Below are 24,871 nucleotides of genomic sequence, written 5' to 3' on the forward strand. Positions count from 1 at the left end.
TACTGATTTTAGATTGTGTCCATATTGATTTTTCCCTTGATTTTTTAAGAGAATAAGTTATTCCACACATTCTCCCCCAATTCCTCAGTTCTTCACAAGAGAGCAATACATCATGACTACAAACCACTAATTAATACTTCTACAACAGAGATTGGTGAGCCACCACAACTTCCCTGAAAGTACGGTAAGTCTAAGCCTGCAGCTCCCCCTGCTTGTGCTCTCTCTCTCTGACAAATCTTTTTTTAAAAAAAGAACTATATTCAAAATTTTTATGCTACCAAAGTTGCTTCTAACATTCAACTGCTAAGTTCAGCAGCTCATGATGAATGACTGCAAGACTTATTTGTCAAATAATACATCAACTTATCCTTGGGGTGCGGGTCACTGTGCTTCCTAGTAAACCAAACTTACATTCTACTCTATTATACTCATGAACATTAAAAAGGAGATAAGGAGGGGCATGTGGGTGACTCAGATGGTTAAGCATCTGCCTTCGGCTCAGGTCATGATCCCAGGGTCCTGGGATCGAGCCCTGCATCGGGCTCCCTGCTCAGCGGGAAGCCTGCTTTTCCCTCTCCCACTGCCCCCTGCTTGTACTCTTTCTCTCTCTGACAAATAAATAAATATCTTAAAAAAATAAAAAGGAGATAAAGAGAGGCAGATGTGTCAGTGGAGAACCAAATAGTTAATAGTCACTTAAATTTACTTCTGACCAGAAGACGAGTGAAAAGAGAAATTTGTACAATAGTTATATAGTTGTAGTATAACTGCTATGTTTTCAAAGAAATAATGTATTTATCTAGAAAGTTTCACACATGTACTGTGGCTTCCACTGAATACTTTGTTGTGGTTGCTTTGCTACCTACTCAGCATGAACTCTGTTGGGTACTTGGTGATAATGACACTTTGAAGTGAAGGTAGTCAACTTCCTTTCACCCTCAACAGTATTTAGACAGTATTAAGAGCTGCCTCTTAGTCTTCTGGGGAGGGAGTCCCTTTTAAAGCTATGATCCTCGGGAGAGAATAGGTATGGTACATTATGAAACTGCATTGGCCAGGCCCTGGTGGAGTAACTTTTGGTTCTTCAAGTAGAATTCTTTTTTTTTTTAAAGTAACAAACTGATAGAACACTGGAATAATTACCCCCTTGTTCATTAAGTACCGTATTATACACAATGCATACTGTTAAATTTAAAAGCCTCAGCAAAATCCAAGATTGAAGCTGGGATAGAAACCAGAATAGAGTCAGGAATGAGCAATGAAATAATGGCTGGGCTGTGATGGACTTAGCACAGTAAACTGATCATTTGGGGCATGTTTTATTGAAGCAATAACAGGGGCCATTACCTCCAGATCTCTTAATACCGTAACTCTATAGATGCTAAAGGAATGTGAGGGCCAGTATAGACTAGATCTGTGATATTCATCTGTGGTTCTGTCCTGTGTGTCTGGCACATCAAAAAAAAGCTATTAAAAATATTTTTAGGATGGTCTTCTATAATAAAATGAAACAAATTTCTTCATATCAATAATATGCTAAATTATGTCTTTTATCCATCTGTTTCACAGTTTTTCTTAAGAGATTACAGAGGATATATAACATTTAGTTTTTTCTTGAATGTCATAGGCTAGAACTTCATATGAAAGATTTAAATGCTTTAGCTCTGCAATAATTCTTTTTAATAATTTTAAAAGATTTGAAATTATGAAGACAGTGTGGTGAAATGTGTTAATCAGTTCTAAAACTTAGGTTTGTGTGTTGACTTTATGAAAAACCAGTTGTATGGCAATTATAGGTACTCTTGAGAACAGATGTGCATGAATATTTTATTATTGTCTTATTTAATGCAATTATATAAATGTGGCAACCCACTGTCCTCTTGGATTTTTCTGCAATATTTCAGATGCTTGGGCCTTTCATTCTACACATCACTGGGATTATTTCTTATAATGATTTGATATGGTCTTACTTAAATCTAACTAAGCATCTTTTAAGACTATTTTATTTTTGTTCTGATGAATCTTTTTTCAGTGATATTTATAAACTTAGAGAGGAATAAAAATAGAAAGGGGAAGTATGCCTTTAAAAATGTATTGCACAAAAAAATCTAGTAGTTTAATTTTTGTTTCATATATGTTCTATAAATTCTGTAAATGTTCTGTAAAAATCTGTTGGAAGTACATAATGGCAACTAAAGTGTATAACATAGGGAGCCTCAAAGAAGTATTGTGCTTTATTCTTTAAGAACCTGAAATATTTAACGATGCCGTTAATATTTCACAAAAAAGTGTATGAAAAATGTAAGACTAGCTTTTCTCCAGTAAATTAATAATTTTAGATAGAAGTAACTTCACAGATATACATATGTCCCCTTTTTCCCTACCTTTTAATGGTTGTTACCTTATTCTCTGTATTAACTTTCACTTTTTAAATATCTTTATACATTAGAAAAGCAATACATATACAAGCATATACAAAAAAGTAAAGAACCTATTACCAGCTTCATTATGAGTCACATATAAAGCTTGTACTTGTATGTATCTACCTGTTATGTATAAGTTTAGAAATATCCTTTGTATTATGCAGAATAGAGCTTATATTTTATGTATACTTTCAAAGCAGGAAATGTACAACCAAAAACTGCTGAGTGATTATTTAGGCCTATATGTGATTAAATTGGTCTTAATTTAGATAGCAACTCATTAAACTGTGTAGCATATTAATAAATGGGAACACTTCTGATTACTTACAGAGACATTGTAGCATATTTATAATACCCAATAATGACACATTTTAGCAGCTTCCAATAAAGCAGTCCAATTAAATTTGGCTTCTAGGAACTTAAAAAAGACTTAATTCATTTTGCTGACTTCCAGGAAGACGGTGGAACAGAAGGATCCTAAACTCACCGCTCCCACAGATACAACTAGATAATACCCACATCAGTACAAATAACCACAAAATACTCATAGACTGACAGAACAGACTCTCCACAGCTAAACTAGAGAGGGGGCCACATCAAAAACAGTAGGAAGAATGGAGACACAGAAAGTAAGCTGACCTGTGAGACAGTCCATGGGAGGAAGAGTGACCCAGGCATGGAGAAGGGAGAGGAGCAGACTCTCTACACTGGGCACCTCAGGTTCAAGAGACCCACACTGGAAAGATGAATTCCCATAATATTTGGCTTTGAAAACCAGAGTGGCTTAAATTCTAGTTCTTACAATCAGCGGGGCTTAATACCTGTAACTTCAAAAATCAGTGGGTACTTGTCTCAGAGACTGAGGGAGATAGGAAACGCAGTACATGCCCTTAAAGAGACAGCACAACAAACAGCCCCTCTGAGATATAGCATAAAAACAGCAGTTTGAAAAATGCCTGGGTATATGGAAAGGAGATTTATTTACTAATCTCAAAGCTTGTGATGGAGGGGCAAGGATGTCTGAAAGAATCCTCCAAGAACAAAGGAGCTGGTGGGTGCCATTTCCCTCCCCTTGCTCCCCAGTCTAGATCTGCTAACACCTGTGGGAACCAGCACAGAGTGACCACTCTTCACCTAGCTTGCTAGCAGTGCATCCCACTCTCCTGCTCTTCTGTGGACTAGCCCCTTTCAACTCGACCTCGGTAGCTCTCCAAATCAGTGCCAGGTATCCTCCCATGACAGACCTGCACAAACCTTGCTAACACTGCATGCCACGCCCCTGCCCTCCTCTAAGGACTTAGCAGGAATATATCCAAAGCAGCTATGGGTCCCCTCGCATGGCATGCCAGTGCAAATCTTGCTAACACTGCATGCCCCACTCCCGTGTTCTCCTGTGGACCTGACCCCTACCAATTGCCCTTGCAAGGGTCCATTCAAAGTGATACCACACAGGCGACATTGTACAAGCAACCCTAAGAGGGCCCAGCACCGCTCCAAAGTGACTCTGGCCACAGGGAAAGGGGAAGATAACCACACACACCAGTATAACTGCAGCCCCAGCAGAGGGCTGAGGGAAGACATCTGGTCTCATTGCAGGCTCCACACAACAACAAACCTTTTCAGAGGACAACAGAGGGAGAGTGCCCTGCAGCTTGATGCACCATAGCTCTTGCAAATATCTGATCTGACTCAGTTTAAGCCCAGTGTAACCCAAGACTGGCCCTTTAACAACACAGGGAGCAAACCCTGCCTGCAACAGGCAAAGAAAATCATTGTAGGTAATTGGACTGGAGGCAAACCCAACTCAGGCACAATAGTAGGGTACACACAACATACATAGGAGACACCACTGAAATGCCAGGTTCTGGTGAACAGGGGACACTGCACTACAGGACCCCTTCTTCATGAGGCCACTACTTTCAAGAAACAGACACAGAGTTAGACGAAATGAGGGGACAGGCGGACTATGCCCCAGATGAAAGAATAGGACGAAATCACAGCAAGAGAGCTAAGTGAAAGAGATAATATGTCTGATAGACAATTTAAAATAGTGGTCATAAAGATATTCACTGGACTTGAGAAGAGTGGAGGACTTCAGTGAGACCCTCAAAAAGAGACAGAAAGCATAAAAAAGAACCAGTCAGAGATGAACTCAATAAGCGAAATTAAAAACACACTTGATGGAATAAACAGTAGACTAAAGCAAGCAGAAATGGATGAGCAACCTGGAGGACATAGAAATGGAAAGCAATCAAGCTGAACAGCAGAAAGAAAAAAGATTAATAAAAAAAGGGGGAGTATATTAAAGCAACTCAGTGACACCATTAAGTGTAATAACATTTTCATTATAGGATTCCTAGAAGGAGGAGGAAGAAAGGGATCAAAAAATTTATTTGAAGCTATAATAGCTGCAAACTTCCCTAATCTTAGGGAAGGAAACAGAAATCCAGATCCATGAGGCACAGAGAGCCCCCAACAAAATCAACCCAAGGAGGCCCACAAAGACACAGTAAGTAAAATGGCAAAAAGTAATGATAAACTAAGAATTTTTAAGGAATTTTTAAAGCAGCAAGAGAAAAGAAAACAGTTACACACAAGGGAAACCTCATAAGGCAATCAGCTGATTTCTCAGCAGAAACTTTTCAGGCCGCAAGATAATGGCATGCTATATTCATAGTGCTGAAAGAAGAAGAAGAAAAAAATCCCTGCAGCTAGGAATACTCTATCCAGCAAGGCTCTCATTCAGGATAGGAGAGATAAAGAGCTTCCCAAACAAAAGTTAAGGGAATTAATGACTACTAAACCAGTGCTATAAAGAAATGATCAAGGGAACTCTTTGAGTAGAAAGGAGAACCATAAGCAGGAGTAAGAAAAGTAGAAAGCACAAAGCAGTAAAATTAAGTGTCTACACAAAAATCAGTTAAGAGATTCTCACACACAAAATAAATATAAAATTTTTAAAAAGGATATATAGTATGACACCATATACCTAAAACATGGGTGGGTGAGGGGGAGGAATAAAAGTGTAGTGCTTTTAGAATAGATTCAATTTTTTTTTTAAGATTTATTTATTAGAGAGAGCACACGAGTGTGGGGTGGACAGGCAGAGGGAGAGAGAGAGAAAATCTTAAGCAGACCCTGTGCTGAGCACAGAGCTCATCCAGGGCTTGATCTCATGACCCTGAGATCACAACCTGAGCCAAAACCAAGAGTTGGACACTCAGCTGACTGTGCTACCCAGGCACCCCAGAATAGCTTCAAACTTAAGTAACCATCAACTTAATATGGACTGCTATATGCATAAGATATTACATATAAACCTAATGGTAACCACAAATTAAAAACTGGTAATAGATATGCAAGAAAAATTACAAGAGGAAGGAATCCAAGTACATCACTAAAGAAGGGCCAAAAAGCAGTGAGAGAAGAGAAGAAAGGAACAGAGAAGATTTACAAAAACAACCATAAAATAAGTAACAAAATGGCAATAAGTACATACCTATCAATTTGAAAGTAAATGGGCTAAATGGTCCAATCAAAAAACATAGGGTGACAGAAAGGATGAAAAAAGCAAGACCCATCTATATGTTGCCTGCAAGTGACTCATTTCAGACCTACAGACACATGCAGATTGAAAATGAAGGGATGGAAAAACATTTATCATGTGAATGGAAGGGAAAGAATGCCAGGGTAGCAATACTTATATTGCACTAAATAGACTTTAAAATAAAGACTATAACAAGACACAAAGAAAACATAATAGATCACCAGATAGATCTAACAGATATATTTAGAACATTCCACCTAGAAACAGCAGAATAAACATTCTTCCCAAGGGCACATGGAACATTTTCCAAAACAGATCACATGATAGGCCACAAAATAAGTCTCAACAAATTCAAAAAGATCAGAGTTATACCATGCATCTTTTCCAACCACAATGGTATAAAACTAGAAATCAACCACAAGAAAAAAAATCTGGAAAAAACACAAATACATGGAAGTTAAATAACATTCTACTAAACAATGAATGGGTCAACCAAGAAATCCAAGAGGAAATCAAAAAACACCTGGAGACAAATGAAAATGAAAACAAAATGATCCAGAATCTTGGGATGCAGCACCCCAAAACCACATGACCCAATTAAAAAATGGGCAGAAGACATGAACAGGCATTTCTCCAAAGACACACAGATAGCCAACAGAGATGTGAAAAAATGCTCAACATCAGTCATCATCGGGGAAATGCAAATCATAACCACAATGAGATAGTCCCTCACACCTGTGACAATGGCTAAAATCAACTACATAAGAAACAAGGGTTAGCGAGGTTGTGGAGAAAAAGGAACATTTGTTCACTGTTAGTGGGAATGCAAACTGGTGTGGCCACTGTGGAAAACATGGAGGTTTCTCAAAAAATTAAAATAGTATCACCCTATGATTCAGTTATTCCACGACTGGGTATTTACCCAAAGCATATGCAAACACTAGTTCAAATAGATACATGCATCCCTATGTTTTTTGCAGCCTTACTTACAATAGCCTAAATGTGGAAGCAACACAAGCATCCATGGACAGGTAAATGGATAAAGAAAAAATGGTGTGTGTATACACACACATACGCACATACACACACACAGTGGAACACCGTTCAGCCATAAAAAGAATGAAATCTTGCCATTTGCAACAATATGAATGGATCTAGAGGGTATAATGTTAAAGGAAATAAGTTATTCAGAGAAAAACAAATATCATGATTTCAGTCATATGTGGAATCTAAGAAACAAAACAAGTAATCAAAGAAAAAAGATAAACCAAAAAATAGATTCCTAACTATAAAGAACAAACTGGTGGTTACCAGAGGGGAGGTGGGTGGGGGAGTGTATGAATTAATGAAGGAGATTAAGATAAACTTGTCATGATGAGCACTGAGTAATGTATAGAATTGTTGAATCACCAAATCGTACTTGAAATAAGTATAACACTGTATTTTAACTGTACTGGAATTTTAAAAAACAAATAAAAATTAATTCATTTTATTGTTCACTTGTCCTTATAATCCAATACTATGAGGAAATGTTTATTAACTAAAACTGAATTTAAATTTTTGTGTAGAATATAGAATCACATAACTTTATTTATTTTTAGACTATTTGGGGGAAAGAGAGAGAGAGAATGTGAGCGCGCATGAGAGTATGAATGGGCAGTCGTGGGGTGGGTGGCAGAGGGAAAAGCAAACTCTCCGCTGAGCAGGGAGCCTGACTCAGGGCTCCATCCCAGGACCCCGAGATCATGACCTGAGCAGAAGGCAGATGCTTAACTGACTGAGCCACCCATGAACTAGAATCACATAACTATTTTACTACTAATCTTGTAGAATTACATTTTATTTATACTCTGAAATTTAATTTTCAGAGTATATTTTCTTCATCATCATCATATGGAAGAATCCACCTATATTTATTCTAACAGAGAAAATAATCAGAAGTAATAAATTGTATCAAGCTTATTTTGAAGATACTGGTCATCTCTCATCACATTAGTAGCCACTAATGGTGTTTGAATTTAAAATGATCAAAATATCTTCAGTCTCCACTGTTGCGTGATATAATTAGTTTGATCCAAGATAAAGCATGAACCCTATTGAAAACTTAAAGTTTCATTCCGTTGCAAATATCTTTATTAATACATACTTTTAAATCCCTTTCTGTTTTTACTGGTGATGCATTACAAAAGTTGATGTTATGTTCGGGTGCCTGGGTAGCTCAGATGGTTAAGCGTCTGCCTTCAGCTCGGGTTATGGTCCCAGGGTCCTGGGATCGAGTGCCGCATCAGGCTCCCTGCTCCTTGGGAGCCTGCTTCTCCCTCTGCCCCTCTCTCTCTGTGTCTCTCATGAATAAATAAATAAAATCTTTTAAAAAAAAAAAAGAGAAAAGTTGATGTATATTCTAATCACCTATTCACCCCTGAGGAAAGGATCCCTCACCCTAAATAATAGGAGAGAGCCAAACACAATACACCCACTAACATGTAACTTTTAAATCCATTTAAATATATTTTGATAATGGTCTAGATCAAAAATACAATTACCTAATTCTTATCATTTGTTGAATAACTAATCCTTTCAACATAATAGCACATTCATTAGTTTAAGATGTTTTGTTGATTCAGTTATATTTATCACTCTGTGTGTTTGAAGATAATCCCATTATTTTGATTATCCTATATTTGCAATATACAACAGTATATATATATATATATATACACACACAATATATTGCTTTTATATCTTCATTACTCTATAATAAAAAATGATTCTGTGTTTATGTATTTCCAGAAGAATTCATCATTTTTACAAAATTTCTCCTCAAAAATTATCAAAATTTCATTAAACCTGATTGTTTTCCAAAAAATTAACATCTTAACTATATTCAGTATCGCCACCAAGAAATGTGATGCCTTTCTCCATTATTAATGCCTTTGGGTTTGGGTTTTTGTTTTTGTTGGGGTTTTTTTGGCAGTTTTTTCGTAATAATCCTCAACATGATCGATAAGAAGCTCTATCATCTGACACCACCCTATTTTATGCTTGTTTCCAAAACTCGCTTGAACATATCTTAAAACATCTTCATATTAACTCCCTCAGTGGTTATATAGCTTTTCAATCATAGAATTTGACATCACAAAGTCTATGGCTCATCTGCTCTGAAACGTGCTTGTGCAAAATACTTGGGATTTACTACGCCATTTACACACAGATTATGTCCCATGGCCCTCCAGGTATGCAAATTTATTCTTACCATTTTTTTTCTAATTTATGAATGTGCTTAGGTTTATTTTATACTTAACTGAATATTTTAATACTAATAAAACTTTTGGATTTAAATGGTATCGAGCACAAGTTTGATAAATTCTATCTCCTGCTTTCTCAGGATTACACTTCGTATATAACACTGGTCAGAACTTTCAAAACTTTTATTGTGAAATCTGTGTATTTCTTGTGTATGACTTTTTTTTTAGTCCACTCCTTTGATGTGACAAATTACCTATAAAATGACTAAACGAAACGACTATTTGCTTTAAACTAAAGATGATAGCAACTTGCCAAAACACTGAATAATGTATACTCTAGTGCAGATGAATTTGTTTGAGGAATGGCTGACCGAACACATAACCACCTAAAATCCCAGTTATGATTTACACGGAAAATATAGAAGGGACTTTATCAAAATTTGAATAATAGATCTTGAAACTTTGTAAAATGAGATACTAGGTCTTGGAGGGGATGGAGATCTTGACTATTTTAACAGTAACCAAGATAATGCAAACTAAGGATGGAGGTACATAGGATTATCAAATTATCAAAAATAAAAACATACAGCTCAATGCTGATGAATGCCTAGAGAAGTATGCAATAATATTCACTGAGATTAGGAATACAGGTTGTTGATACGGATGGATAGCAATTTATGTTAGATTAAAAACATTCTTCTCTTATCCAGGTTCCATCATTTTAGTATTACTCTTGCAAAACACTAAATTCTTATCTCACAAGACTAGCAGATCCAAAACCTATATGGGCCCTCACATGTCTCAAGACCTGTTCCATGGCCTGCTCCATGGCCTAGATAATTTAATACAACAGTCACCCTATATTCATGACCAGCAACCTTATCCCATGATAGACTATTACTTCATTAAATTTGTCAAGCATTTTATATTACTCAGGGGCGCCTGGGTGGCTCAGTCGTTAAGTGTCTGCCTTCGGCTCAGGTCGTGATCCCAGGGTCCTGGGATTGAGCCCCACATCTGGCTCCCTGCTTGGCGGGAGGCCTGCTTCTCCCTCTCCCACTCCCCCTGCTTGTGTTCCCTCTCTCGCTGTGTCTGTCAAATAAATAAAATCTTTAAAAAAAGCCATTTTACATTACACATTCTTGTCCTCAAATTCAACTTTATAAAATTTTTTTCCAGTCTCATTTTTAGCAGTTGATGTCACTTCTATCTCACAAGGAAAAAAATGAAATTTCAGTATCTGTTTAATATCCACAATATATTACATTTACTCATCATGTCTCCTTAGGCTCCTCTTGGTTGCGACAGTTTCTCACACTGCTCTTTTTGATGACCTTGACAGTTTTGAGTACAGGTCAAGGAGTATTATAGAATGTCTCTAAGCAGAGATCTGGCTCATGTTTTTTTTCTCATGATGAAAGTGGTGTTATGGGTTTGGGGGGGACGAAGATCACAAAGTCAAAATGTCATTTTCATCACATCACATCAAGGTTGCCTATTATCAACATGACTTATCAATGTTGATGCTAATTTGGAACCCCAGGCTGATATAGTGTATATCAGTTTCTTCACTGTGAAGTTATTCTCTTTACTCCCATTCCATGCTATGCTCCTTGGAGGAAAGTCACTACGCACAACCCACTCTTAATAAGTGCAAGTTATTCTCATCAATTGCTTTCCCGAGTATCAACCAGATGATTAAAGTCAGTTTGAACATATTTAAGTCTCTCCCAATTGTATATTGTGTGTTTACATGTATACGTATACACAAACACCACACACTGCAATCTCCCTCAGCCATTTCTTTCCCTCTCCTCTTCCAGATATCTTGAAAGGTTTACTGAGGCTCTTCCTTTGTTAATTAAAAAAGATTTTTTTTTTTTACTTGAGAGAGAGAGAGAGGGAGAGAATGAGTGATGGGGAGAGGAAAAGAGAGAGAGAGAATGAGAGGGAGAAGGGGAGAAGCAGGCTCCCTGCTAAGCAGGGAACCCAGTGCAGAGCTGAATCCCAGGACCCAGAGATCATGACCTGAGCTGAAGACAGACGCTCAACGACTGAGCCACCCAGGCGCCCTGGGGCTCCTTCCTTTGAACATGTGTAGAGAGAGCCATCCTCAATGAAAGGATGAGTGAAACAAACCTTTAAATATTTCCATTAGTATAATAAACCATAACCCAAGTAGAAAACTTTTGAAGATGTTGGTCATCTCTCATCACAATCTCATAAAAAATACTGACCACAAGTAATTTCTCCCATGCCAAAGAAGCTTCTGTCAATAAATGATCAGCCTGTAACATATGGCATAGACATAGGGACAATTATATCAGAAATTTCCTGAGAGAATATCAGCATATACTAAAGTATTTCCAGCACTTATACATACATTTGAACGACAACCCTACAAAGACTGGCTAATTGCCAAATAAATTACAAAACGGGGTGCACTGCTATTTGTGGAAGAAGAGGAGGAAATTCGCACAACAGAGTGGAGGTGAACGGACTTGAAGAAAGCTATCAAATAAGTCATTCTTATAATCTCGTTTGCTTTGAAAATATTGTCCTGCATTTATCTCGTTCTCCCTCTGGGATTACATCCATGTATGACAGTAGCACCTATTTTACTTCGGTTCTTTTAGCTTGCTTCCTATGTGCATGGCTCAGGGGTCTGCCAGTTCAATTAAGGACACTTTGTTACTTTTGTTTACCAAGAGGTTAAATTTAGAAATTTAGATTTCTTTTCCTCCTCGCTTCCACCTCTTTTTCTTGCCTTCTTTCTCTTCTTTTTCCTTTGGTATTCTCCTTTTTCTCTTCATTCTTTGCTTTATAAAATATTGTCTTTGATTTAAATTTTCAGGTAAGTTGTGGGGTTTTTTTGCCATTTATTTAGGATGTACATGTATTTGTACCAGGATATCCTTCTTAATATGTAATCTGCTATAGTACATAAAGTGAAATCCTTCTACCTAGTAAGAAAAAATAAAACCATCACTTCTAGAAAATACTTGCTCTAAAACATGCATTGTAACAAAGTTTCCATCCATGGAAAATATTCAGTAATTAATTCATAATGAATTTTTTCTGACCCTAACTCATAGTGATTCTTACTTAGCTTAAGTAAGAATCTGATTTTTTTTTATCTCTTTACTCTGGATTTTTTTCAGCATTTGATCCTACAAGGTTTTTAGGTTTGTTTTCGGTCAATAACTCACTTGTATTTCTGGTAATTTATTCCCCTGATAAACAGAAAAATCTTTAAATATTTTTTTCAACCATCACATGCACAATTTTCTTTATAGCTAAACTTGATTTGTAATGTTATACATTGGTTGATATCATTTAACATTGTTTCCAAAGTCTCACTTTGTATTTTTTTGACAATACATTTGGACATTTTCCTCTCTGTAGCTGACCACAATCATTGGAGACCTGACTGCTACAGATATCCTTTTTGATAGGACTAAGATATTATATAGGAAATGTGGGTTAAAGCAATATTTCTGACAGTGAACTGTGATTATCTGGATTGTCTGTTTGAGAGCATGAAATAGATTTTCTAAGCTTTTCCTATTACAGTACATAAAACTCTGACTTTCATCTTAGATAACTGAAGTAAAGAATTGCTACAGATCACATTACTCAAAAGAAAATTTTTTTTCCTCATTGGGGTCAAAATATTAAAGTCACCTAGACAAGTACCTATGATTACTTTTCTGCTTGCTCCCAGGAGACTAAGCAACGTAAATACATGCTTAATTCCAATGTGTCATACATCTAGATCTCAGGTTTCTTGTTTGTCTATAAGATAGGTTCACATCAAATTACACATATGAAGAATGCTTCTATTAAAGTCACAACTCAAATGTTTTATTGTAAAATAAAAACATAACTCCGTAAAAATGTTTTTCTCAGAGATAGCAAAAAAAAAAAACCCATTGACAAAATGGCAAATTTTTTATTTGTAAAACCACGGCAAATTTGCAGTTTAACATTGAAAAATAAACATTTTAATTTGGAAATACAATTTTAAGGATTAAGTGATACATTTGCATTTATCAGCATGAATAAACAAATGTTTATTTAGAAATGCTATAATCTTCTATAAAATGATGTCTTTAATCAAATTATGCTGATCTGACTTTAAATCATGTGGTTTTCCAACACACTTAATATGTGTGCATATATACACAGATATATATAGTTATATACTATGATTATACTTGTATATTAGTAATTATGATGCAATTCAACCAAATCTATTGAGAAAAAAAGTAGCATATGAAAATATGTCCTTGCTTATATTTATATATATGTCTTTAAAATTTAACTTCACAAAATAAATAAAATCTTAAAAAATAAAATTGAACAAATGTAGATTTTAATAATTTGACAGAGAGAGAGAGAGCACAAGCAGGGCGAGGGGCAGAGGGAGAAGCAGGCTCCCCGCTGAGCAGGGCTCCTGATGTGGGACTCGATCCCTGGACCCCGGGACCATGACTTGAGCTGAAGGCAGACATTCAACCAACTGAGCCACCCAGGTGCCCCTACATTTGTTCAGTTTTAAATAGGTCATTTTATATTATCTATATCCCTTTATATATACTTAAATTAATTGTTCAGCAATATTTATTATGTTTATTGTGTTTATAAAGCCTGTCATTAGTTATGGACAAAACAAGTCCTACTCTCAAATTTAGGATCTTTCGGGTGAGACTGAACACACAATTTTAGAAGCTAACATCTACTAAAAAGAGAGCATATAAATAAGGTATATCGTTTCCTTTCAAATTAAATTCATTAATGGTAAGTGAATTCCATGATGTGTTTCCTTATCATCAGGATAAATTTAGTTAATCAAGATGAATTTGGTTTTAAAATGTATAATTCATAGCTGCTTAGACATTGTTCATTTTGTACTTAAAACAGACTGTTCTGAAGGGCACGTCTTAGTCACCTATTGTCCCAATTATCACGCAACCAAACCGCTCCAAAACTCAGTAACTTAAAACAGCAAACAGACTGCTTCCAACATTGCGTGTGGTCTGAATGGCTTTGATTTAAGCTGCATTTCGTCTTGGACACAGGCTTCTAGTTTGGATTCCCATGTTTCCACAGTCTCCTGGGAGCAGCAGGTAATTAAAGCAGGTTTTTCTCTTTATAGGTCACACTAGTAAAAGCAGATAAGCAGGAGCATGCGAAAACTCTTAATGCCTCGGCCAAATCGACAGTGTCACTCTGTCAATATCCCACTGACAAACTGGAGATACGACAAAGTGGAGAAGTTCTGTGTCCAGCAGGCTGGGGAGGCAGCTCACACAGATGTAGATCCCCTGGTAGTGGTTTTGTTTCGATTAACCATTGTCAGTAAGAAATGGATTATTCAATTCACAAGCACAGTGTCTCAGAGAAAGTAGTTTCTGGAGTGCTTCACTTTACAAAATCATATCTTTTGAAGTGCCACTCAGTGGACTTGGTTGTTTACTATTTGTTTGATGTTAACATACATATCCTCTAAAGATCAATAAAAAGATGGAGGAAATGAAAAAATAAAAACCATAAAGCTAAGTTGTTACATGGGCTCTCCAGGGAGCAATCAAAAAATGCTTTGCATTAGTTAGCATTTCCTCAGACATCTGATTTTGTGCACACTCTTGATCCAGAAGAAGACATTTCTTTACACTCAGGTAGAATAGCCTGATGATGACAAACTCATTGCAACAGAAACTTCAGAAAGATTTAATTTGCTTGAAAATATCTGACTAAAATATATAGGACACCAAGAGGTCCAGTTAAGCAGCAATTACCCAACATTTGGGATTTGAGAGGGCCTTTCCTCTGTAATGTTGTATAGCCAAGAAAATTGGGATTTTGCTGTCCAGTAGATCTGTAAAGTTTCCTGGTATGTAGAAAGCTTCCTTAGTGAGTTAACTGATATAGGTATGCATACTGATCACCTACGTCAATGCTGTCTTGCTGATCTATATGCAATCTGAGCTATGTCAGAAATATGTTTCTGATGCTTTAATTTTAAAAGAGAAAGAAGGAGAAGCATAAAGTATACTATTTAGTTTATGGTCAATCGCAGGTTTCATGTATGTGGAAGTAGTTTTTTAAAAAGTGAAAAACTGCTCTCTTTTAGCCAATTTTTTTTTTTCTTCCAGGATCATTAGTCAACACACTGCCACAGGTAAATTCTGACATTTGAAAGCCCCATTATAAGACCTTCACCTCTGTGAAAATCACTGTAGCTGCAGATCACAATCAATTCATGCAAGGAAGACTGCACAGAAAGTTATCCATGAGGGTACAATTTACATGTTGTAAAGAACATGTACTTCAATTGAAGCCATAATTCTGCATGCCTTACATTTTGTTCAGCACAAAAGACTTAGAGCATGATAATCTATAATAACATGTACATAAGTACAAAGAATATAAAATTTATTTGAAATTGAATTCTTAGTGAATTGGAGGTTGTTTCTAGCCTCTGGCTATCCTGCCTCAAATACTGATGATTTGGTTAATTAATGACACTTAATAAATTCTATATTATACTTATTGTCTCTTTGGTCTGCTTATTTCTTCTTATAAACCATTTGCTCAGTTTTTAAAGCTCTCTCTTTAAAGCATTTTACTTTACCAGTTAAATGAGTATTGCCTAGGAGTAAAATAATACTAGCTACGCACATTTAAAAAATGGTTTGGAGGAAAGAAGAAAAATATTTGATGAAAACAACATGAGGAATTTTTTTTAAAAGATTTTATTTGAGAGAATGAGAGAGAGAGAATGAGTGCAGGGGGGTGGTAGGGGCAGAGGAAGATAAAGAAGCAGACTCCCTGCAGAGCAGGGAGCCCCATGTAGGGCTCAATCCCAGGACTCCAGGATCATGACCTGAGCCTAAGGCAGACGCTTAACCTACTGCCACCCAGGTGTCCCAACATGGGGATTTTTTTTTTTTTCTTTTGACAGAGAGAGACACAGCAAGAGAAGGAACACAAGCAGGGGGAGTGGGAAAGGGAGAAGCAGGCTTCCCGCAGAGTGGGGAGCCTGACGTGGGACTTGATCCCAGGACCCTGGGATCATGACCTGAACCGAAGGCAGATGCCTAACAAGTGAGCCACCCAGGCACCCCCCAACATGGGGAATTTTTATTAGGAAAATCTCACCAAGTCAATTTTTTTAAATTTAAATTCAATTATTAACATATAGTGTATTATTAGTTTCAGAGGTAGAGGTCAGTGATTCATCAGTCTTATATAATACCCAGTGCTCATTACATCACATGCCCTCCTTAATGTCCATCACCCAGTTACCACATTCCTCCACCCCCCTCCCCTCCAGCAACCCTCAGTTTGTTCCCTATAATTAAGAGTCTCTTATGGTTTGTCTCCCTCTCTGGTTTTGTCTTGTTTTATTTTTTCCTCTCTTCCCCTATGATCCTGTTTTGTTTCTTAAATTTCACATATGAGTGAGGTCATATGGTAATTGTCTTTCTCTGACTTACTTTGCTTAGCATAATACCCTCTAGTTCCATCCACATCATTGCAAATGGCAAGATTTCTTTTTTTGATGGCTGAGTAGTATCATCAAGCCAATTTTAATATTTCAATTGTATTACTTTAACTGTCTAATGTTAAAAAGAAAATTCCCAATATTGAAATACTAGATTTTTATTTACTGACTTATAAATAGCACATTTTCTGATGCCTCATAGTAATTGATCTGTGTCATATTTTGAAATGCACTGTCATGGTATAAAAGTGTATCACTTTGATAAATAAATACAAAAAGAGAAAAATAGCTTTCCTCAGCCCTCAGAGAAGATTTTCCTTTTTATAATGCCAAATAAGGATTTCACAAACCTGGCCATATTGACATTCAGGTTTGAATAATTGTTTGTTCTGGGGATTGTCCTATGTATTATATAGTGTTTAATAGCATGCCTCTTGCATTGCTAGATGTCAGTAGCAGCCAAACATGATAATCAAAAAGGTTCCAGATGAACCAAATACTCCACAAGGAGACACAACTGTCCCAAGTTGAGACTCACACTTGCTAAGTGATAACATTTAAGAGGCATTCAATAAGAATACATTAGTAAGAATTTGCCTAAATAAATTAAACTGAATATTAGGTGGATATTTAGTTTATATTTATTTACTAAGAAACATTTCTTAAATCTTCACATAGAATATTTGTACTCTATACATGACCTATTAATTCTGAGAAAAATATCCAGACATCAGAATTAGCTTAATATTAACTGCTAAGTATGTTTAAAGAGAACGTGGCATGTGTGTGGGCAGGTAAATATCTTAGAGCTGTGTAATATAGATTTGGCAAACTTTATATTTTAGTAATATTTTTTCAGGACAAGAATTAGTATCCACATATTTGAAAAGATATGTACACTTATATGCAATTTATAAATAGGAATGATAATATCTTCTATTAAAGTTTAGGCATAAGTCATTTGCAGATAAATTTCAAATGCATTTACCATCTAGTGATGAGAACTAATTAATATATATATACATGCCTGATGTTTATATATTTCAAAAACAGAAACTGGGGCACTTCGGTGGCTCAGTCAGTTAAGCGTCTGCCTTCGGCTCAGGGCATGATCCCAGGGTGCTGGGATCGAGTCCCACTCAGCGGGGAGCCTGCTCCTTCCTCTGCCTCTGCTGCTCCCCCTGCTTGTGCTCTCTCGCTCACACCCTCTCTCAAATAAAATCTTTAAAAATAAAAAAATAAAAAATAAAAGCAGAAACTTTTGTTTTATATCCTTTACCAAAGTCCTACCTGCAAGGTAACTTGGATGGCCAATATTTGATGAATGATGAACATCTGTTTAATCAATAGATAGCTTTAAATTGACCTCATTGTGCCCATCAGCAATCCTACAGCACCCAGTCACCTGCAGAGTAAACTTTTGGCAAAGTCTTCTTCAAAGATGAAGGTGTGTAAAGTTTGAATACCAAACCATAAGACAAAGTCACTCAACAATGTAATACCAACTACATGCCTTCGAGTTCAACATGATGATTGGAGGAAGGTAAAATTAAGAGGAGGCTTGTGAGAGCATAATCATTATCTTTTTCTACTGTCCATATAGTCTTCTGAATTTTACTATATTTCCACTATCATATTTAAATTACCCTGGGATTAATAAGTATTAGAAAAGGGATTCCTGGTAGTCATTAAATAAGGTCTTGGAAAGGAATATTATATCATTGGGAGAGAACTCCAAAATTTATATATACCTGTGTGTACATACATATATGAATTATGTTAAGAAATAGGGAGCTCATTCCTAAGCAAAATATAAACATAACATAGTGAAAAACTATCTCTATAGGTAGCATCTAGCTATAACTAAAAAGTAAAATATAGGAAATTATATGATAAACTTCCTTCCCTTTTACTTGTGAAAAATATAAGTTACCTTGTTGGTTTTGCACTTTTGGTTCATTACTAAGATGATTGCTCAAGTCATCACTTCACATTCACAAAATAGATCAAAATTATTTAGCTGAGAGTTATTAAAAATTATCCAGTTTGACCCCTCACTTTATAGTTGGGAAAACCTTATCCAGGGAAGTTACTTGACTTAAAAGCTATGGTCAGCTAACATCTGGGATAGAAATCTAGTGGCTTAACTATAGGCTCATTGTTCTCTATAATAGGACACTTTAGGAATCTAAAATAGCAGCTAGAGGACAAGACAATGAATAAAGGTAAATTTAATTATCCTCAAATCAGACATTAAGAATAATTTATGTGTATAAGAAATATAGGCAAGGGAAGGTATTGACCACCAATCCATGCTAGTCCCTATAAAAAAACAATAAAAGTCACATAGTCTGTGTGTGGGCAAAAGATATATGGGAAATCTCTTTACCTTCCCCTCAATTTTGCTGTGAATTTGAAACTCTTTTAACTTAAAGGAAAAATGACAGTCATTTCCCTTAAAATTATAATAAAGCAAGTAACATAAAAGTAACTAGAATCAGAGACAAATATGTGGTGAGTAGTCTTAACAGCGCTAGGAAGTGCAAGCCATACAAGTTCAGAGAAATAACGTAATCACATTCTACAGAACGGAAAGAGACCAATGACCTAGCCTAAAATGTTAGGAGGGATTTGCAAACACAGAACGGTAGATACGTAAGAGGGGAATTCAGTGGAGGAAAAACTATTGAAATACAGCTCTATTCCTTAATTATTCTGTGGCCATAGGACTTTATTAATTACGTAGAATATTCAGGTGCCATGAACTCTACAGAGGGCTTAGAATAGAATGGAAACTAAAACCTCATATTTTAAAATAACAATAGCTACAATTTTATGAGACACTACCATGGGGCAGACACCGTTCAAAGTTTATCCATATGTAACTAACCACCCACTGACAAAACAATCTACTATTTTGGGGCACCTGGGTGGCTCAGTTGGTTAAGTGACTGCCTTCCACTCAGGTCATGATCCTGGAGTCCCGGGATCGAGTCCTGCATCAGGCTCGCTGCTCAGCTGGGAGTCTGCTTCTCCCTCTGACCCTCCCCCCTCTCATGCTCTCTCTCTTCCATTCTCTAATAAATAACATCTTTAAAAAAATCTATTATTTTTCATGGTTCTGTGAATTCATTGGGTCTAGCTGGGTGGTTCTTCTGCTTCATGTGATGTCAGCTGTGACTACAGTTATCTGGAAGCTCAATTTAGCTGCAATATCCAAGATCACTTTCTCATATGGTTAACAGTTGGTGTTGGCTGAAAGCTCAGCTGAAGCTGTGGAACAGAGCATTTTGGTTCCCCCATTCACCAGCCTTCTACTTATGGTTTGAACCTCCAATTGTACCAAGACTATGTACTAAGAAGAAATAATCCAAGCATGTAAAAGTGGAAGTTTTTTTTTTTAAAGATTTTTAAGTAATCTCTACATCCAATGTGGGACTCAAACTCACAACCCTGAAATCAAGAGACACGCTACCAACTGAGCCAGCCAGGTGCCCCCAAAACAGAAGATACCTTAAAGCCCATGTTCAAAAGTAACACAGCATCACTTTTGCCACATCCAATGGGTCAAGGCAATTTCAGGACAGTGCAGAATCTCGTAGAGAGAAAGTAGATTCCACCTTTTAAGGAGAGGAAGATATATAGCCATCTTCAATCTAACAATCTTATATTACTCCAATCAGCACTCACAACTCTTAAATACTCAAGAAACTTGAAGCACAGAGAGGTTAATACGTACATTTTCCAGTTATCAAAACAAAGAATTGGCAGAACAAACTATTTAAACAAAGATATTCTGGCACAGAGGATTAAAATAGCATTGATATCACACTAAACACAAAGAACACAAATTATTTTATTTCCTAATGACAAATCAATTTGGTGTTTTCTGGTATAAGGAATTTCTTTCTCTAATTAGGTTTCTAGCCAACAGGAGTCCCAACTCACTTTTTTTTTTGTTTTAGATATTGTGATATTTACATGTCCCAAAACTTAATATTGCTATAGTGGTGACTTTTCAATGATCAGCTGAGTACTTACAGTTCTTTAAATACTGAAACTCCATTACATGGATAAAACAAGAAGTATCCATTGCAAAATCCTTTAAAAAAAAAAAGCACCTTTTCAGAGTTTTGAAATGTTGTCACTTTACCCAAAACTGAAACATGTACATGATTTGTGAAGAATGCCACAGCTTTCAGAAATTAAATCATGGATTTCAGGATATTTTGAATTCCATCAACATCAAAAAGTTAATGCAAATGATACCATTTACCATTAAATGATTTTTATAGCTTGGAAGTTTATACACTCACTTTCCTATTTTCATCTCAACCTATCTAAATCCTACTTTTTCTCCAGTACTTTGTGTCTCATCTCTGTGGGGAGTGTCATCCAGTGGTCACAATTATGATTCAGATGCTCATGTCGTATGCTCACTGGGGGCCTGGGCATAAGCCTATTGGAGCCTGGATGGTGGTTCATGGTTTGTCAGTTGACACCACTAACACATAAGGTCCACATGGATAGAAACTTGATCTTCCTTATCATTTTATCTCCAGAGCAGTTTTCTTTAGCTATAAAGTTTTGTTCTCATTTTACATTTTCAGGAGACACATTCATTTTCCGTTTATTCTTCTCTCTTTTCTCAGTCCTTGTAATCTTTTCTCTCATAAGATCATCTTTTTCCATTTTACTGAATATTTTTAAAGGACCTCTCAAGTTATCCTTTATATTATTGTTTCAATTGTCTGCTTTGTGGACTGTCAACTTGAATCTGTAAGAAAATTTTTTTAATCTGCAATGTACACTCTCATTTTTCACAAGTTTATTTTAGAATAAAAATCTCCCATTCTTACTTTCCAAATTTTGCAAAATGAGTCTATTTTCCTTATGTTTGTCTTGTCTCATCATGCACTAATTCCATGTGGTTCCATTTGTAAAATTTACTTAGTAGTGCAAAGTAGAATCTTCCTAAAAATTTACTTACTTGTATAACTAAAATTATTAAACTGCACTTTTTTGTACTGGAGATGTATTTGTGAGTCCTGTATTTCCTTGTGTTTTATCCCCAAATGAGATGAGGTTCATATAGGATTATTTTTTTTATGTAATAAATGGATAGAGGAGGTGTATTTTTCTTGGTCTTTCCTGTATTCCAAATGATTGTTTTCTTGTGAATCTTCCTTTATTCTACTGGTCATGTGTCTTCATTTTAAGGAGAGGGAGTGATAAGAATACTTTTGGTTCTTTTTAGAAATAGTGTATTCATTTCAATATTTACATGTATCTAGACTCAGCTTAATATTTAAAAAGAAGTAAACATACTCTTACGTGAGCATGTGTACTCTGGTTTACTGTCTTTTCCTTCCTTCACTTCCTCCTTACATTTCTTGCTTCTCTTCCTATAGTCTTCTTTTACAAAATAACACAATTACAAACGCAGAGCTCAAAGACCAAAGTGGCACATAAGTATACTGTTAGCACGCGGTATATCCTGTATTCACAAAGTATTAGGAATATTCAACATCTCTGATTGGCATTGATTTACTGTAAAGAAAGCAGGCATTTGAGTGACTTGAGAAAATTGCTTAAAACAGTACAAAATGTATAATTCCTATGTTATTACACATAGTCTAAATGTACATACTCAAATACACGTGCTTCTACAGAAAAATTCTCTATGATCCAAAAGAACTTCATATTAACCGAATTTATATTTCTACTTTTTCACAACTTGTTCCCAGAAACTGTATGTGTAGTGTTTTAGGATAATCTCCAAAATGAGAAATAGATCATTTAACTTGGGTTCAATATGCCATTAGCTAGTCAAAAATTTATTGTTTTATTGCCTAGCTACACAATCTACGTCAATCATTTATCTCTAATTTGGGCAAAATGCTTAAGATCCACATACTTCAGTTTTCCTTATACATAAAATAAGGAAGTTAAAAGTAACTACACCTCAGGGTTTTGGTGAGGAATCAATAGGATAGTTCATATATTTGAATTACGTCTGTCACATCTGTAATTGTTTGACAAATAAATGATGATGATTATTAGCTAGGCTTAAATTCCATGTAGTTTAACTTCTGGTTCATTAGTGCACACCATTTGTTCTTATTCATATATTAATAATCTGCATATTTATTTGAGTTTTGTATCAGTTTTCTAGGGCTGGTATAACAAAGAACCATGGACTGAACGGTTTTAACTATTTTCTCACATTTCTGGAGGCTGGAATTATGAGCGCAAGGTGTCAGCAGTTCAGTTTCTTCTGAGGTCTCTCTCCTCGCCCTGAAGATAGCAGTTTTCTTCCAGTGTCTTCACATATATTCCCTCTGTATATTTCCACATCCTAATTCCCTCCTATTATAAGGACACCAGTCATAGGAGACCAGGCCCACCCTAAAGATCTCCTTTTAACTTAATACCTCTTTAAAGACCCTTTCTCCTGGGGTGCCTGGGTGGCTCAGTCAGTTAAGCAGCTGGCTCTTGATTTCGGCTCATGTCATGATCTCGGGGTCCTGAGATCCAGCCCTGCATCTTCATCATCATCGTCATCACCAGGCTCTGTGCTCAGTGGGGAGTCAGCTTCAGGATTCACTCTCTCCCTCTGCCTCTTTCCCTTCTCCCCCATCCCATTCACTCTCTCTCTCTAAAATAAGTAAATCTTAAAAAAAAAAAAAGTCCCTATCTCCAAATACTATCACCATCTGAGGTCCTGGGGGTTAGAACTTCAGCATATGAATCTTTTTGGAAGAGTAGGTAGACATAATTCATCTAAATTATATTTGAAATCATTTTATATTTTTGAAAAGTACTAAATTTCTCAACCTTAAATTATCATGCTTACTATCCTCTATTTGTTTAGCCTTATTTTTAAGGACTAAGTAAAAATTATAAATTCTATTATTTCCCTAATGAATGTATTTGACTTTACCTCAAATATAACAAAAAAAGGGAAAGAATCAATATGTATTCAAAACTGAAATACATGAAAAAGAAGTCTCAGAAGGCATATGTAAGTTTTATATTTCCACCTCCTGCAAAAATATGATTACTACTGACTTGGTCACAAACTAAAAAATGTCATCTATGTGAATAGTTTCATCCAGCCATTTACCTATCTCTCTTAGGTGCTCATTAAATAAATACAAAATTTTGTAGTAAAAAAAAAGTCTTTCAAAATTCAACAAATTACTAAAAATTGAACATAGAAGTATTAAGTTTTTAATAGTGTTAGTTTTTATTACCCTATAAATATTAATCATTTCAGGGAAGTTACTTTTTTTTTCCTGAAGATATCACATTATTCTGACAACAAATACCTCCTTAAAATCCTTTTGTACAGTGAAGTTAATTTCAATATTGCGTTATGGAGAATGGACTTCATTTTTAGAATAATTTAGATTAGACAATAACCACTTTTCACTAATACATGAACCTTTAGAACTTCTATTCCTTTCAAGAATCTTACAGAATTTAAAGATAGGTAGGAAGCAAATATTCTTATCTGTACTTTGCAGACAGACCAACTAAGCTATTGAGAGTGGCAGGAGTAGCCTAAAGTAAGAGAAGGAATTTTTTAAATCCTCTATTCCTTTGGAATTGAAACACTTTTTTTTTCTTTTCCTTTTGGCCCCTACTTCTCCCTCATACCAGCAACACTTTTTCTTTGCCATATTGCTTCGAGATGTGCACCACTATGGAGCAATATCAAAGTCATCCAATGCAGTAGCTCTAGTTCCACAAGGAATTCAGCAATCACTATGGATTGTCTTTGAACACTATCAGCTGAGAGTTTGAGATACAACTTTGCTATCTCTGCACACCCCATTGCCCACTAGAACTTGCTGAATCAATTTCCATTCATAATAAAATATTGTTTTTTAGGAACTTTGGTGTTTGAATAAGTACAGTATCAACAAGTTTCAGTATAAATGGCATGCAGCCAGTTTAAGGAGATTAAGAAGGTATCAAATGCACTGCTTTATTGAAGTCAACTTTAAATTCCCAAAATGGCTCAATATACATGCATATGCCTGAAAATAAGTTTCAGTGAATCTCTGGCTATGTGGTAAGCAAAATATTTGAGAAAATGATTTATAAGGCCATTTCTTACAAATTCATCCCTCTTTGATAT

This window comes from Callorhinus ursinus, unplaced genomic scaffold (genome assembly GCF_003265705.2).
Source record: "Callorhinus ursinus isolate GAN/ISIS: 27379988/994484 unplaced genomic scaffold, GSC_fseal_2.0 scaffold12, whole genome shotgun sequence".
Taxonomy (NCBI): domain Eukaryota; kingdom Metazoa; phylum Chordata; class Mammalia; order Carnivora; family Otariidae; genus Callorhinus; species Callorhinus ursinus.